General features: G+C 39.3%; 1 protein-coding gene across 3 annotated transcripts in view; it reads right to left on the bottom strand.

Annotated features, from left to right (window-relative positions):
* The window catches only part of LOC132017640 (uncharacterized), a 284,337-nt gene that overhangs the window by 69,969 nt on the left and 196,818 nt on the right, over window positions 1-17,550 (bottom strand). The gene's annotated exons all lie outside the window — the stretch shown is intronic.

Below are 17,550 nucleotides of genomic sequence, written 5' to 3'. Positions count from 1 at the left end.
TCTCTTTCTCTGAGGATCTAAGCCTGATGTGTATTCTTCGAACTCATGCAAACATGAGTATTTTACACATTCTGTCTTTATTTGAACTGAAAGATTTGAAGGTGAACTCCCCCAGACTGAGTATGTTTTCATGCAGGCAATTTAAAAACAATGTCTGTTTCCTAAATCACTAACCTCCAAACTATTTTCACCATCCAGTCAAGCACCCTAGCAGGGCCCCAAATTATATAATTTTAAGTTTTTCTGCATCTATTGCTATTCTAACATATTATGGCATTTTAAAATAGGCATAATATAGAAATTAAAGGACAATGAGATAAAAATAAATAGAAATGCTGATATTTCCTTCCCAAAGGGATGAGGACACTACTTTTAAGACCACTGGACTAATAGATTCTGTATGCACACATGTAATTATACTACAGTTTAACCATCGTAATAAAATAATTCTTTTACATGCAATTTAAATCAAAGCACTCAGAGTGCCACAAGGGGCTGGGAATACCATTACATGTGAATATCTCTCTTCATATGCATATGTAAAATTTTGTAAGCTCAATTAAGTAATCACCATTAGCCCCTTTTATTATTCCATCAGTTCATCTGGTGCTAAATAATAGTCCAGATTGTACAACACAATTCATTTCCATAAGGATTTAAGTCTCAAGGCACGGCTAAAAGCAGAGCAATGGCCTATAAGAAGAAACGACATGTAGTATGTTTATCATTACACATACCTACCTGTATACAGAAGTAATGGAAAAATACGAGACGTAAAATTGGATGAAACAGAAAGCTTACTCACTCGGAAATGGATGTGCAATTCATCTAGAACTTACTTACCTACTCAACTTCCCACAGCTTCCAAAGAAAGAGGGCTCTTCCATTTCCTTTTGCCTGCAATGAAGTTTTCTACTTTCTTCCACAACCGGCTTCATTAAAAAGTCTCCCCTAAGATCCTATAAAACTATAAGATAGAACCTGTACTGTTGAACAAGACAAGAAAATATAGATCTATTTGTGCCCACTCTTTGCCCTAGAAATAACAAGAGGCCACTAAAAGAGATTTCTAATAGTTGGTAAGAAGATGGGGAAGTGGTTTGGGATCTGAATACTGGAGGAGCAACATAGCAGCACCCAGTGAAGAAGGGGACCCATGCTCCACATTTCCTGACCCCCAACCAGCACCAGAAGACAGCTGGGGAAGGGCTATTCCTCCCCCACATGGAACCCAAATGAATACCAGGTGAGTTAAGCCAGAGCAGTGAGGGGGATAGATTGGAAGGACCATTCCAGTCTGGTGTGGTGGAGACTCTGAGGCCATCACACAGCACAAGCAAGAGACACCACATAAGCAGTCTGATTCTGAAAGTCTCTTTGTCCCTAGGTTCCTGTATCTCTCCTCCAGAGGGTACCTGTAAAGGAATTCTGGCACAAGAAGCAGCCCAGCCTGGGAACACTCTCTGTCCCCCTCAGAGGAAAAGATCTTGTCAGACAAGCACCAGGCCAGAGAAGCCTCGCAAGCTTGCAACCTTTCTTCACATTGGAGTAGGTGGGCAGGACCACCAGAAGAGACCTGAGCACACAGGCAGCAGGGCCTGGAAAGTCTCTTTGACTCTAAAAGGCAAAATATCCTACCCTCTATCCAGAGACATTGGAGCCTCTAGGAGGCCCTTTATGTGGATCATGCCCTAGTAAGTTCTAGCTCGGGAAGCCTTTTTATTCCCATAGGTCCTGTGGTTGATTTGGTTGGTTCATTGTTTTTGTTTTTTTTTTTTCTTTGTTTGTTTGTTTTGTCTTGTTTTGTTGAGTTTTTTTGGTCTTACTTCAAGACAACCAATGGTCCAGACTGGGGGAACCCATTTTGCTTCCTCAGAGAGCACATCTGGGGCCAGCAGGAGCCCAAGATGCATCAGATAAGTCAAAATCACATGGCGAAGACTTTGAAGTTTTAAGTCAGTGGAAACACAGCCCACAAAGTCAGCCTGAAACTGCATGCTAAATACAAACAGGTTGCCCTTCTGTGGAAACAAATGACTGAAATAAGATCTTAAAGTCCTCTAGCCTAAGATAAAAATGTCCAAGCAACAAATGAAAATGACTTGTCATGCTGAGAACCAAGACAATAAAACCTTGCATGAGTAAAGACAACCAACCCATGCCAACACTGGAACTAATCAGATAGGATTATCGGACAGAGGTCTTAAATCAGCCATCCTAAAAAGATTTCAAGATAAATTACAAATTCTCTAGGAACCTATGGAAAAAAAAAAAAAAAAAAACTTGTCAAAGAAGTCAAAGTTATAAAAAAGAACCACATGGAAATTGTATACATGAAACATACAATAACAGCAACAACAAAATAGTCATAGAGTAGGAATGACAGAAGATAAGAATCAGTGAACTTAGGACAACTCAGTGAAATTCATACAATCTGGACAACAGAGGGAAAATTAACTAAAGCAGAAATGAACAGAGCTCCAGGGGCCTGTAGGACATCCATTAGAAATCTAACATTCTTCTCAACATATTCAGAAAAAAGGTAGAAACAGAATGGAGCTGAAAGACTAATCAAAGAAATAGTGTCTGGAAGCTTCTTAAATGTGGGAAGGGACACAAACCTGCAGATTCATAATGTGCAGCATCCCCAAAAAAAGGATAAACCCAAAGAAATCCACACCAAGACACATGATAATTAAATTTTAGAAAATGCAGGACAAAGAAAAAAAAATCTAGACACTAATCAAGAAGAAATGATGCATTACTTATAGGGAAGCACCAAGTCATAGGTCAGTTGATTGATCTAAGAAAACTATGATGGATACGAGGAAATAAGCCATACACATGGAAAGAACTATCACAAATTCCATATGTGGCAGAACTATCCTTCAGGAATGCAGGGAAAATAAAAGCATTCACAGATGAAGAAGAAAACTAAAAGAATATGTCACTAGCAGATCTAGTCTTAAAGACTGGCTAAAGAAATTCTACAATTAGAAAGGAAATAGCAATACAATTTTGGAGCATCAGGATAAAAGAAAGAAAGATGGAAAAAAACGAGTATTTACAACACACCAATCTCAAACTCATGAGGTTTATATATCACATTTATTGATTGAAACAAAAACGAGAATCCCATTTGATACTCACGAGAGTACTATTTAAAGGTGGGGAAGACTGGAAATGGAAATAAGGTTTCTACACTTTACCGAGGTAGGTACATACCTATATGTATGTACCATATGTACACACCTACTAAGAGGCTAACATAAGTCATTCATTCATAGATAGATAGATAAATAGGCAGGCAAACAGACAGATTGACCCAGAAAACAGAGACATTCAAAAGCACTGGAAATAAATTAATATGTAATCTTCTATGCCCAAGTCGAGAAAGTCAAAAAAAAGAGAAAGATAAACAAGAACCAGAAGAACTAAAGAAAGCAAACAATAAAATGGCAGACGTAAGAACCGACATATCGTTAATTACCTGAAATACACATGGTCTAAACAGACCAGTCTAGAGAAAAAGACCCGCAGAGTGAGTAAAAGAAACAAGACACTTGCATGTTGATTCAAAGAAACTCACTTCAAATGTAATATCACAAATATATTGAAAATAAAAGGATAAAAAAAGATATACCATGCAAACATTAATTTAAAAAGGAAGGAATGACTATATAAATATCTGATAAAATAGACTTCTAGGGAAAGAAAATTCCTGGGGACAAAGAAAAATACAAGGACATTATATAAGGCGACAGGATCAATCCAGCAGGAAGACATAATCATCTCAAATATGTACACACCTAATAACAGAGTCTAAAAAATTCATGAAGCAGAAACTGGTAAAGCAGAAAGGAGAAATGAATAAATCCACAATTATGGTTTCGACTCTATTAGCTCCTTCTCAGAAACTGAATACAACGGTGGGACAGAAAGTCACCAAGGACCTAAATGACACACTTAGGACACTCAGCAATAATAAAATAAATATTTTTTCCAAGTGCCCATGGACCATTAAGATAGACCATATCTTGAGCCGTGAAACAAAGCTCAACAAATTTAAAAGTATTGAAATCATAGAATGTATTCCCTAAGTAAAATGCAAACAAAACAAAACACCCCCCCAAAATAAGAAATCTACAGATTTAATGCAATCTCTATCAAAATACCAATGCCATTTTTCACAAAACTAGAATAATCCTAAAATCTGCATAGAACCACAAAAGACTCCAAGTAACCAAGACAATCTTGACAAAGAACAGTGAAACTGGAGTCATCACAACCCCAGATTTCAAGCCATACTCCAAAGCTGTAGTAATCAAAACAGTATGGTATTGGCACAAAAACAGACACACAGATCAAGAGAACAGAGTAGAGAGCCGAGAAATGAACCACACTTATATGGTCAATTAATCTACAACAATGTAGGCAAGAATATACAATGGGGAAGAAACAGTCTCTTCAACAAATGGCTCTGAAAACTGGACAGCTACATGCTGAAGAGTGAATCTGGACTGCTTTCTTACGCCACATAAAAATTAAACTCAAAATGGATTAAAAAATGTAAATGTGAGAACCAAAACCATAAAACTCCTAGAAGAAACATAGATAGTAATTTATTTGAAATTGGCTGCAGAAACATTTTTCCAGATATTTTTCCTAAGGCAAGGGAAACAAAAGCAAAATTAAACTAGGGGGACCACACCAAAATAAAAGGCTTTTGCACAGTGAAGGAAACCAACATCAAAACAAAAAGGCAGCCTAACTGAATGGGATAAGATATTTGTAAAGGATGTTATCCAATAAGTGGTTAATATCCACAATATATAAAGACCTTATACAACTCAACAACAACAACAACAACAAAACCCAAACAATCCAATTCAAAAAATGGGCAGAGGACCTGAAAAGACATTTTTCCAAAGAAGACATACGAATGGCCAACAGATCCACGAACACATGCTCAGGATCACCTAATCAGCTGGGGAATGCAAATCAAAACCACAATGCCATGACCTTACACCTGTCAGAATGGCTAGAATCAAAATGTCAAGAAATGACAAGTGTTGTCAAGGATGTGGAGAAAAAGGCAAACTTGTGTACAGTTGGTGGGAATGCAAACTGCGGCAGCCACTGTGGAAAACTGTGGAAATGCTTCAAAAATTTAAAAACAGAATTACCGTAGGACCCACTAATTCTACTTTTGGATATTTACCCAAAGGAAATGAAAACACTAATTAGAAAAGATATATACACCCCCCATGTTTATTCCAACATTATCTAGAATAGCCAAGCCATGGAAGCAACCCACGTGTCCATCAACAGACGAAAGCATTAAGGTAGGTGTGTGTATATGCCTAATCGACTATTACTTAGCGACATAAAATGATGAGATCTTGCTATTTGCAATAACATGGATGGATGCAGCTGGTAAAAGCTAAGTGAAGTAAGTCAGAAAAAGATAAATACCTATGATGTCACTCGTATGTAGAATGTAAGAAACAAGAACAAAGAATAAAAGGAAGAGACAAACACCACAGACTCTTAAATACAGAGAACTGGTAGTTACCAGAAGGGAGGTGGCTGGGCGGACAGGTGAAGTAGGTAAAAGGGGTCAAGACCAGACTACTCATGATGGACAGTGAGCAATGTGCAGGGTACTGAATCACTGTATTGCACACCTGAGATTAACATAACACTGTATGCTTATTATACTTCAATTAAATCTAATACATATATTTCTATTTATTTATTTATTTATTTATTTTTAAATATTTTATTTATTTTTTTGACAGAGAGAGAGAGATCACAAGTAGGCAGAGAGGCAGGCAGAGAGAGAGGAAGGGAAGCAGGCGCCCTGCTGAGCAGAGAGACGGATGCGGGGCTCGATCCCAGGATCCTGAGATCATGACCTGAGCCGAAGGCAGCGGCTTAACCCACTGAGCCACCCAGGCGCCCCTAATACATATATTTTTAAATAAAAAGACATAAAGAGGTCCTTCCTAAATGGTTGTATATAGCATTGTGCACGGATGGGGTGATTAAATACTGAAAATGTGTCAGATCCCCAACAGGAAATTCATTTTGCTTCCAAAAAACAAAAAAATAACAGAACTTGAAGGGGCAGCAAATAGCTAAGAGAAATTTTTAAATAAAAACCAAATAAAAAAAAAAGCAAAAAAACTCTTCATATACTTTTTCTTTACTTTTTATATTATTTTGTGGGTATTTCAACCAATAGTCTTGACATAAAACAGGGTTTTCATGGGGTGCCTGGGTGGCTCAGTGGGTTGAAGCCTCTGCCTTCGGCTCAGGTCATGGTCTTGGCGTCCTGGGATGGAGCCCCGCATCAGGATCTCTGCTCAGCAGGGAGTCTGCTTCCTCCTCTCTCTCTGCCTGCCTCTCTGCCTACTTGTGATCTCTATCAAATAAATAAATAAAATCTTAAAAAAAAGGCGGGGGGGGGTTCATATCCTAATAATTACCCAGTGGGATTCACCAGATATCTAGAAAATGAAGGAATCTTGAAAATCAACTAGACAATCCTTCCATTTTAGAGTTGTATAAATAAATCCATGAATGATTATGTCATTTATCTAAACTCCTAAAATTAGATGACAAAAGTAGAAATAGAAACTAAATTTTCTAATTTCAACCCGATGGAATTTCTCATAAACCATGCTATCTCTTGAAAACTCCACTTTTCAAGGAAGCACAGCTTTGAGCACATACTGCTGCAAATCTAGCTTTTTTCCCTAAATCTCTGTGTCGTTATATATTTGTACATGCTATAAACGTATAAGGGATACATTTCAGAGGTAACGTTTTGAGAGACAAATGTCATCCCCTAAGCAGCCCAGAAGCTAGGAGTCATCTACAAACATTGACAAAGGTCATGGTCATGAGGGGCCCAGCAAAGAGTATGTTTTTGGAAATTACCAAAGCAAAAACTGAATAATTCAGTTATTTCTAGTAACTCTCATTAACGTGTCAGCTACATTCCTTTGCATTGATTATCAAATAAGCTCTTCTGCTCGACCATTAAGTTTCCACAGATCCCTAAATGTCCATGTTTCTGACGACCAGACTCTTCCTGGCTTATACAATCATCATCGAAGCTCCTTCCAGGCAGGCCCATATGTCATCCACAAACTCCGCCAAATATCACATGCCATATGTCAATATCTCTGCTTATATGTCCGAACTGTTATTTTTAAACAATTTTTATTTGGACGCTACCGTGACTATCAGACAACATTTAGGAAATCTCTACTTTCCTTTGGGCTTTATGCCTGTGTTTATAGATGTCTTTCCATAACTGAACAGAGAGGGGAAAATGTACTTTTTATGGTAGTTATTTTTTTCCCTTTTCTCCCATTTATTCAGCTGCGAACAGGAAATGAAAAAAACTGAGCAACGGAGTTGAACAAACGATAAACTACCTCTATTTCTGGCAGGCAGCAAGCGATCTATGGTCCACACGATGGCAGGGGACACACTCGCTGGTTCCGTGGGCTTTCTGCTTAGGCTCGGAGTTCACGGAGTATATTTCTCTAACGTGACAGCAAAGTGCACCAAGACAATATAGAGAATAAAGCAGATGCCAAGAGCAGGGTGAACCCAAACTAATCGGGTAATATTGCTATAATTTTTCAGACTTTTTTTTTTTCCCTCTTACAGGACTAAGTTTGCTCTGAGTAAAATCTGTAGGTTTTCAAAATCCTGTTGACCATCCCAAAGTGAGAAGCCAGAACATTCCATGAACACGGGGTATGGGGCGGGGGAGGCCTGTCAGCCACAGCTCTGACTGAACAGAGGGTGTTTTTAAGGGAGCAAAGGGAGGCAACTCAGAAATAGGTGATGGACCCCCAAAAACAGGTATTTGAGTGGAAGTTAAAAGACATTTTTCTGACAGTGTGGAATACTGTAGGGCATCTTGGAAACTCAAACATCCATCCTGTGCACTCACTTATCAACTCTGGTGTCATTCCAATAAGACAGAAAACAGAGAACAAGGGACATGTAACTTCCACCGGCGGGGGTAGAGGAGGTTGTGGGGGGACCTTGAAGGCCTAAAAAGAAGAGTGTCTAGAGGGGGGAAGCGTGCAGAAAGGAAGACAGCAGGGCGCAAAAGGGGGGTTTCACCCGTTTCCCAAAATGGACTGGATCTGGTTCTGAGCCCAGAGAAAAAGAAAGACGCACCTGCTCTGTTTACTCCTTCCAAACCAAACAGGCCAAAATTCAAGGGAACACCATTCAGTGCAACCTTTCAGCTTCAAGAACAAAGAAAGAAACTTCTATGAACCAGCATTTGAACTGAACTGCCCTGTGAAACACGGCTTCTATGGCAAAGGAGTTCAAAATGGCTTACAAATGAACTTTTGGAACAAAACCTTTCCCAGGTAAGAGATTTCCTATAAAGAGGCAAATGGAGGGAAAAAAAAAAATAAAAGATGATCCCAGGAACCAATTCTGATAGGCCGAGGAAAACCCATACAGTCTGTAGAAAGAGACAAGTTAAAATTTAAAATTCCCCCAAGCCACCGAATCCTACATCTTGGGTAAATTAATTTTAGTCTTAGATAGTGATGCCGTATATTAAAAGCTATCATCCAATGAATGTGTGTGACTGAATTTGAAGCTATGAAACCTGACTCTTTGTTTATCAGTAGGCAGGGAGGCCAGAGAACTGAGGTTTGAAAAAGAAACTGTCTAAGTGAGTTAATCATTTCAAGTGTGATTAGCTCTTCCAATTTTAGTGATAACCTCCTTATCCATCATAATGACAATCAAATCACTGACCACCTGAGTTCCAGATTTTAAAGTATCTCTGGGACTGCCCTGAAATTGCCTTCTTTTACTTAGTTGTCAAGTGAGTCGAGGGTTTATTATGTGCTTCCCCTGACAAGAGTGTAAATTCCACGAGGCGCAGGGCCTTCCAATCACTTACCACTGGATCTCCAGTGCCTCGAATAGTACAAGACACAGAGGAGTTGTTGAGGGAAGGAAGGAATCATATAAAAAAATGATTTTCCTATATCCATCTTATTAAAAAAAATATAAATGCTAAAGCTAGTAAGGGGATATCCGAACCTGTGGTTTATCTGTTAGGAAAATCTCAATTCTAATTACTTTCAACCATCTTTCAGTTGTCAGTAAATCATTAGCCAGGCAATTTACTACCAACGTGGTGACCATCTCTGTCTTTACAAAAGCATTCAGGTTCAATAATGCTATTCTAAATATAATCCTAGAAGGCAAATATTAAGGAAAGTAATTCGAGGCCATTAGGTTAACTACAGGCCAACACCATCCGACAGTAGAAAGCTGTTGGCCTGAGACTCAAGAAACTAAAATTCTAGTCTAAACATTTACTTACCACTTGTAAGGGGAACTTATGTAGGCCATTTGACCTCTCTGAGCTAAAGCCTCGTCTGTGAAACGTCAAGATTAGATGTGATTGCCAAGACCTCTGCTAGCTCTAAAAGCCTATAAGGGTAATAAATTGAAATGATTAGCTGGAAGAAATCTGGACCATGCACATAGACATACTAGTAACAGAGAACACCCAGAGTTTTTACTGAGGGCCAGACTGTCTTCCAAGTACATAACATCAACGGACACACAAAATATTCACAAACAAGCCTATGAGCTAGCTTTAGTCCTCTTCATTCTAAAGAAAGAGAAACTGAGGCCAAGACCTGTTAGACCACTTTCTCAAGGCTCAAACAGATACACATGCACAGCCAAAGACATCAAGTGATCTGCCCTCTGCCTTCTGTCGTCCCCGTCTCTACCTCTTTTGAAATCTCCGCACTCAAGCCCCCTGGACTTGTATCTGGACCCTGAGGATAGAAACATGTTCCTGTCTCAGATTCTTGGCACTGGCTGCTCTCTTTGCTTGGAGGGTCCTTCCCATGGCTGGTTTCCTTTTTCATCTGGGTCTTACAGCAAAGCTCATTGGCCCATCCTGATCCCCCTAACGAAAGTCATCAGGATACAGAACCACTTCTTTTTTCCCTGTATTTACAACCATCTAAAACGATCCCATTGCTTCTTCATTCATTCATTGAGTATCTCCTGAAAGTAGGAGAGAAGTTCTACAAGGGCAAGGATTTTGATTTGTCATCCCTGTATCTCCAGGAGCTAGACCAGCAGTGAGGACAAAGTCGTTACGCTAAGTAACTACAGGAAAAAAGGACGAGGGAATGAATGATTAACTAATAAAAACGACTTTCCTATATTCATCCTAGTTACTCGAAAGGAGGAATGCTAAAGGTACTCCAGGATGCAAAGAATCTTGATGGTGCCATTTAAGTAAGATCTTCAGACAAAGGAGAATTGAGTTTACTGACAATATTTAGTACCCACGTTTCTCAGAATCCCTGCTTTACTGTCAGCTCCTATCAAAATAATTATGTAAACATCTCACTTTTCTATTAAGTGAGTGTGTTCATTTCAGAGAGGAGTTCAGACCTTTCGCTAAATCACCCAAGAAACTGAGTGACAATATGAGTCATCAAAAACATTAAGCCCACAGAATCTAACACTTCCAAGAAGTCTTAAATTTTACATTAAAGTGTCTGTGCTTAAAGAGCCACAGCACAAGTGATGTGAAGGTAACAGAAACAACGGCAACCAGGTTTTCATGTCCTCTCTGGGGAAGGTGGTAAAATATCATTTTATCGCTACAGAAAAAGGGGACTGTGAGCAGGTCTTGAGCCCAATCAGCTTTTGGAGGTGGCTTAAGGAACACAGGGAGAGTGGACCTGGGTGGCTCAGTAGGTTAAGCATCGGCCTTTGGCTCAGGTCATGACTCCAGGGTCCTGGGATGGAGGCGAGCCCCGCGTCTGGATCCCTGCTCAGTGGGGAGCCTGCTTCTCCCCCTGCCTCTCCCCTGCTCGTGCTTTCTCTCTCTTTCTCTATCAAATGAAGAAATCTTTAAAATCTTTAAAAAAGAAAACAAAACAAAGAACACGGGGCGCCCTAGACGGGAAGGGCACGCGACGGGGAAAGGTCAAGTCTTTCATGGTCCTCAAATTCTCATGCTTACTTCCATCAATTATTTAAGGTGGCTTTAAAAATCCATATGAAATACGAAGAAAAGATAAAAACAAAGAGGGTAAAAAAAAATGGCATCAAGGGAAAATGACAACCCAAGAGATTCACTGAGGCCAGGACTGAAGTGAATACACAAGCAGCCTTCAGAGCTTGGACCCCTAGACCCTTGCTAGATCCCATACTGACCCTATCTTTTCCAGTATCCAGTGGGAGGAGGGCCTGGGGAGACAGAACCAGGAAGTCTGCGATTCAGACGAAGCCCAGTCAGGTGCATCATGAATGGCATGCATGGACAATGGGGCCCGAGACAAGCAATGCTTTCAAATCTAAGAGAATGTTCCTCCCGTGGGTCCCCATAAAGAGGACACTGAGCGGTGAAAAAAACCCAGCAGCACCCTTACACGAAGTGCATCAACATGTTTTGTAAGCCTGTTCCATGTAAAATCACTCGCTGGAGGCTGGGGCATGGTACTCAGGAAGCAATTCGATCAAAACAACGATTTGGGGGGGGCCCACAGTAGGGAGCGGTCAATTAATGTTCCGGCCGGACCACAGATACTTCTGCTGGGGTGTGTGTCTGGGCGTGAGGGGGTGTGTGAGGGCATTCATGAGTTTATAAATATCTTTTGTTCAAGGGAGCTTTCCACAGAAGAGAGCGGCAGGGTCCCTAAGGCTGCGTTCCCTGAGAGTTTCGGGGAGCGTGACTATCCTGCGTTGTACATCGGCTCGGAACAACAGGTTTAAACTGGGATGGGTTCTCATTCTTATAGGAAAGCTGAGGTGTCGGCCCAACACGCCATATAGTGAATATCTCAGTTCCTAAGGGAAAAAGCAAGAAGCTGCCCCGGGATGCAGTTTTGGAAATACAGATGAAAGGATCCACAGCCCCCCAAATTTCGCCAGCAGGAGGTACATGGTTGAAACAAATTAACCTGAAAATTATACATTGGCAAACCCCAATTATGCATGTCTTTTAGCCTTTTTATTTTTTTCTTTTAAATCTCAGGAAAGCACCTCAGAAATGGTTCGTCTCAAGTAACAGGCCATTCTCTGTATAGTACAGGAGAGTTGCCTGGAAAATATTTACCCAGAGAACTAAATAAATTTATATACTGCATAAGCTCAAAAATTATAAGGCGTGCGTGGCTGGGTCACTCGGTAGAGCGTTCAACTCCTGATCTCGGGGTTTTCCATTTGAGCACTGTGTTTGGTGTAGAGACAAATTAAAAATAAAATCTTTACAAAAATGTAAGTCGGGGCGCCTGGGTGGCTCAGTGGGTTGGGCCTCTGCCTTCAGCTCAGGTCATGATCCCAGGATCCTGGGATCGAGCCCCGGGCATCGGGCTCTCTGCTCAGCAGGGAGCCAGCTTCCTCTTCTCTCTCTGCCTGCTTCTCTGCCTACTTGTGATCTCTATCTGTTAAGTAAATAAAGTCTTTTTTAAAAAAATGTAAGCCAGTTGTTTGATTTGGATAATTTCTTTCTAATAAAATATTTTATTTATTTATTTGACAGAGAGCAATCACAAGTAGGCAGAACAGCAGGCAGAGGTGGGGGGGGGGGGGGGGGGAGAAGCAGAATCCCTGCAGAGCAGAGAGCTGGATGTGGGGCTTGATCCCAGGACCCCAAGATCATGACCTGAGCCAAAGGCAGAGGTCCAAACCACTGAGCCATCCAGATGCCCCTGATTTGGATAGTTTTTAAAAAAATGATGAGTTTTGTTTTAGAGTGGGTACACATGAGCCCCTCTGCTTAGCAAGAAATGAGGTGGGCAGGGGTACCTGGGTGGCTCAGCCAGTTAAGCATCTGCCTTCTGCTCAGGTCATGAGCTCTGCCATCAGGACCCCGTTCACTGGGGAGTCTGCTTCTCCCTCTGTCTCTCCCCTGCTCATGCTCCTGCATTCTTTCTCTCAAATAAATAAACAAAATCTTAAAAAAAAAAAAAAAATGATGTGGCCATGTGGCCAGATGTGTATTCAAGACATTGCTGGCTCATAATTCTTAGACCACGCCCGTCCGAAGAAAGTCAGTGTACCTCTCTATTCTCTGCTTTGTTGTAAGACTCTAGGAAAACAATATGCCATTTAATATAATATCGATGTTTAATTTCTGTGCTCATATATAAATCCACATAAATATATATAGTAATTCTTAAATATTTCATATATACTTTTTTGAAACAGATCCCCTAAACTCTTCTGTAGGAATCTCACGGAGGATTCTGTTATTTACCTTATTCTCTTAATGAGGAACCTTGTGAAAAAATTCCTTCCTGGGATTAGTACACAAAGTAACTGTATCGCTTGAACAACTGGTCTATTTCTAACCTAAACTCGGTGAACTATGGAATTGTACATGTTACAGTTTTTCAGTTCATTGTTAAAAAGTTTAGTGCTGACTTTTTGGTCTATTGGTAGCAAGTGTGTAGGTTTGTATAATATGCATTTAGTATTTTTGTCAGTTTATCTTTTAAAGTTTAAATTGTTTTTAATTTAATTACTTTTAGTGATATTTTGCTATATTTTCTTGGTGTGTTTTAAGTCTGCTTTAAATCTACAATAGTAGGATGGACTTGTTAGTCTGTTTTCTCTTTATATACAATATGGGATTAAGTAGTCTGCTTTATCAAAAAAGAAAGAAAGAAAGAAAGAAAGAAAGAAAGAAAGACAGACAATAAGGGGTGCCTGGCTGACTTAGAGATCATGTAACTCTTGATCTTAGGGTCATGAGTTCAAGGCCCATATTGGATATAGAGATGACTTAAGTAAAACTTAGAAAAAAAAAACCCCACAAAATCTGGTGTACTTTTTAAATCGGATAACTGATAATCTAATAAGTGGATATCTGGAGGGCAAGAAAATAAATACATTGTGGACTTACATTTTATTACTTTGAAACAGAACTGAAGACAGCATACCTCCTAAATATCCATAAGTTTGAAAATTAATTTAAATTGATTTCCTTTAATGTGCTGGCTTTTTGGGTATGTGTTAGGGATGGAATTGTTTATTGTTGTTTTACCTAAAACTATCAGGGAAAGTCTTAATTGTGAAATAAACCTGGATTCAAAATTTTTATTCACATGAAACACAACTATTCATTTGTTATAGAATTTGAATCCTTTGTGAAAGTATTAGTCTTAATATCTTAATTTTTTGTCTTATGTCACACAGAAATCATTTTCTTCAACTACTATATCCCCAAATTACCCTCAATAAATTTATCATAATATTACTATATGTTTTGGCAGCCACTAGAATATAGAATACACTTAACAGTAATATGAATATGGTGATATTTTTTAAGTCTTCCAATATTTGGTAACGCAGTTCTCCAATTTACTCACACTTGGAATATAAGTATTTAAATAAGCTTAAAAGGAACAGATCAAATAAAAATATTCAAGTAACTTCTTTAAACTTCCATCTCAAATTTCTAATATGGCAATTTTTTCAAAGTATTTACTCTAACATCAATTTTCTAGTTTAATGCTTTTATAACATAGAGTTCATGCCATTCACGATTTTGTCAAGTTAGATAGTACCCTCAATATCACTTTACGATATTTCTAACTTCCACCTAAAGTTTTTCTTTGCCATCGAAATCAGTTTCCATACATGGTGAAGGCCATATGTAGATACACAGACATTTTCAGTTCAGAAAATGACTTAAAAAGGAAGAAAAGCTTTTTTTGTGGAACTGTTCTTCAAATTCAAAAAGCAGAAGACTTCCCAAAGAAGGAGGAAAAGAGCAGATGTTCTGGAAATAGGAATAACAGAAGGTGTACATTTAGAAAGGTGGGGGGAAATTAGCAAGATAAGGAACGATCCAGATAAGAGATGACTGCCCAGAATCAAGGCCACAAGACCGAACTGTTTTAAGAGGCAGGGAATGCTCAAAAATGTTGACATCAGGGGCACCTGGGTGGCTCAGTGGGTTAAAGCCTCTGCCTTCGGCTCAGGTCATGATATCAGGGTCCTGGGATCAAGCCCCGCACTGGGCTCTGTGCCTGCTTCTCTGCCTACTTGTGGTATCTCTCTCTCTCTCTCTCTCTCTGTCTGTTAAATAAGTAAATAAAATCGTTTTTTTTCTTCTTGAATTATTAATAATTTATTTGCCAAGTAATATATGAATCCAATTATTTCTTTCTTTTTTTTTTATAAACATATATTTTTATCCCCAGGGGTACAGGTCTGTGAATCACCAGGTTTACACACTTCACAGCACTCACCAAAGCACATACCCTCCCCAATGTCCATAATCCCACCCCCTTCTCCCAATCCCCCTCCCCCCAGCAACCCTCAGTTTGTTTTGTGAGATTAAGAGTCACTTATGGTTTGTCTCCCTCCCAATTCCATCTTGTTTCGTTGATTCTTAGCGAAATAAGTCAAGCAGAGAAAGACAACTATCATATGATCTCCCTGATATGAGGAAGTGGTGATGCAACATGGGGGCTTAAGTGGGTAGAAGAAGAATCAATAAATAAAATTAAAAAAAAATGTTGACATCAACAGAGATGCTATGAAGAACGGACACTGAGCAAAGGTCACTATATACGATTAAAACAATATATTAATAATACTCTGGAACAGTCTCAGTGGAAACATACAGAATGAGTTCAGATCATAAGGATGTAAAGTAGACACGTAGACGTAAGATGTTGACTATTCATCCTAGAATTGTGGCAGTAAAGCAAGGACAGTCGTCCCCACACCCCCATATGTTCCAAGATCCCCAGGGGATGCCTGAAACCGCAGAAAGTACTGAACCCTACAGACACTGTTTTTTCCATCCATACATACATACCTATGATAGAGTTTCATTTATATGGCAGAAATAGTGATAACTATTAGTTATCTAATAACTAATAACTATTAGTTATTAGTTGGATAATATTTAAAAATATTATCACTATTAGTGATAAGAAATAGTGATAACTAATCAAATAGGACAATGATAACAGTATGCTGTAATAAAGCTAAGTGAATGGGATTTCTCTCTCAGAATAGCTACAGTATGGTACTCTCTCCTTGGGATGATGGGAGATGATAAAATGCCTACATGAGGAGATAAAATGAGGTGAATGATGTAGGCACTGTGAACTAGCTTTAGGTTGTTATCAGCCTTCGGACAGGAAGTGAGGAGGCGGCTCATCTGCTTCCGGATCATGGCTGACCACCAGTAACTGAAATGGCAGAAAGCAAATTGGCACATAATGGGACGAGTGCAAAATGCTGGGGTAGAAGCTACACTCCGATGAAACCAGGTCACCATGAGACATGATTCATAGCCCTCCTCAGTTTGGGGCACATTTCTCTCTGCCCTAGGTTAAACGGCTATTTATTTATTCAGTGACTTTTCATTTCATAACTATTCTAAATATAACAACCTGCGTTATTTAAAAATATGCACTGGGACTTATTCACCTAGAAATAGTATGAAGTACCAGATAGTGACACATTTTGAAAGAGCCCTTGAGCTACACTTATTTAAAGACAATTCAATAACTGTGGATCTCAAGTAGAAAATACATAGCACAGGTACACACTAGTTCAATACTCATCTCAATTACACAATGCTTTATGAACTACTGTACTTTGTGCTGTTTTTAAAATTTCACTCAAGAGTTGCACATCATTCTACTGGATTGTCATAATAAATTCAAAATGAAATTGAAAAAAAAAATCACTAAATAAAATCCAAACTATATTAAAATTCTATTTTAATGGCACTGTGCAGGGTGTCTGGGTGGCTCAGTGGGTTAAAGACTCTGCCTTCGGCTCAGGTCATGATCTCAGAGTCCTGGGATCGAGCCCTGCATCGGGCTCCTTGCTCAGTAGGAAACCTGTTTCCACCTCTCTCTCTCTGCCTGCCTCTCTACCTACTTGTGATCTCTCTCTCTCTCTGTCAAATAAATAAATAAACAATCTTTTTTAAAAAAATATAATATAAAACGTACTGTGCAACACCATAACTCATATCCCTTTCTCCTGCTCTCGGAAATAAAATTAATGTGGAGCGCCTGGGTGGTTCAGTCAGTTGAGCCTCTGCCTTCAGCTCAGGTCATGATCCCAGGGTCCTGGGATCGAGCCCGCAGAGGGCTCCCTGCTCAGTGAACAGCCTGCTTCTCCCTCTGCCTCTGCCTCTTATCACCCTCATCTCGGTCTTTCTCTCTCTTAAATAAATCAATAAATCTTAAAAAAAGAAAGAAAGAAAGAAAGAAAATTAATGAAAAAGAGTTCCCAAATATCTCTACCAACGCCTTCTGTGTGCCTATTATGTAAACCCACAGCGTCTCCTTTCTCCTTGTAGGAATTTTAACTCTACAAGAGCCTAAAATTTGGGTGAGTGACTTCTAAAAAATTGAGTCACATGATTGCTATAATAAATGTACATCGATATATAATACCATAAGACAAACATATTGTGTTTTATATTTTATTGTTATGGGGACGGGGGGAGGAGTGTGACATGGTGTCTAGGTA

The sequence above is a fragment of the Mustela nigripes genome, chromosome 5 (genome assembly GCF_022355385.1).
Source record: "Mustela nigripes isolate SB6536 chromosome 5, MUSNIG.SB6536, whole genome shotgun sequence".
Classification (NCBI taxonomy): Eukaryota; Metazoa; Chordata; class Mammalia; order Carnivora; family Mustelidae; genus Mustela; species Mustela nigripes.
Note: the sequence above shows the minus strand (reverse complement) of the source record. Positions and strands in the feature narration are given on the sequence as shown.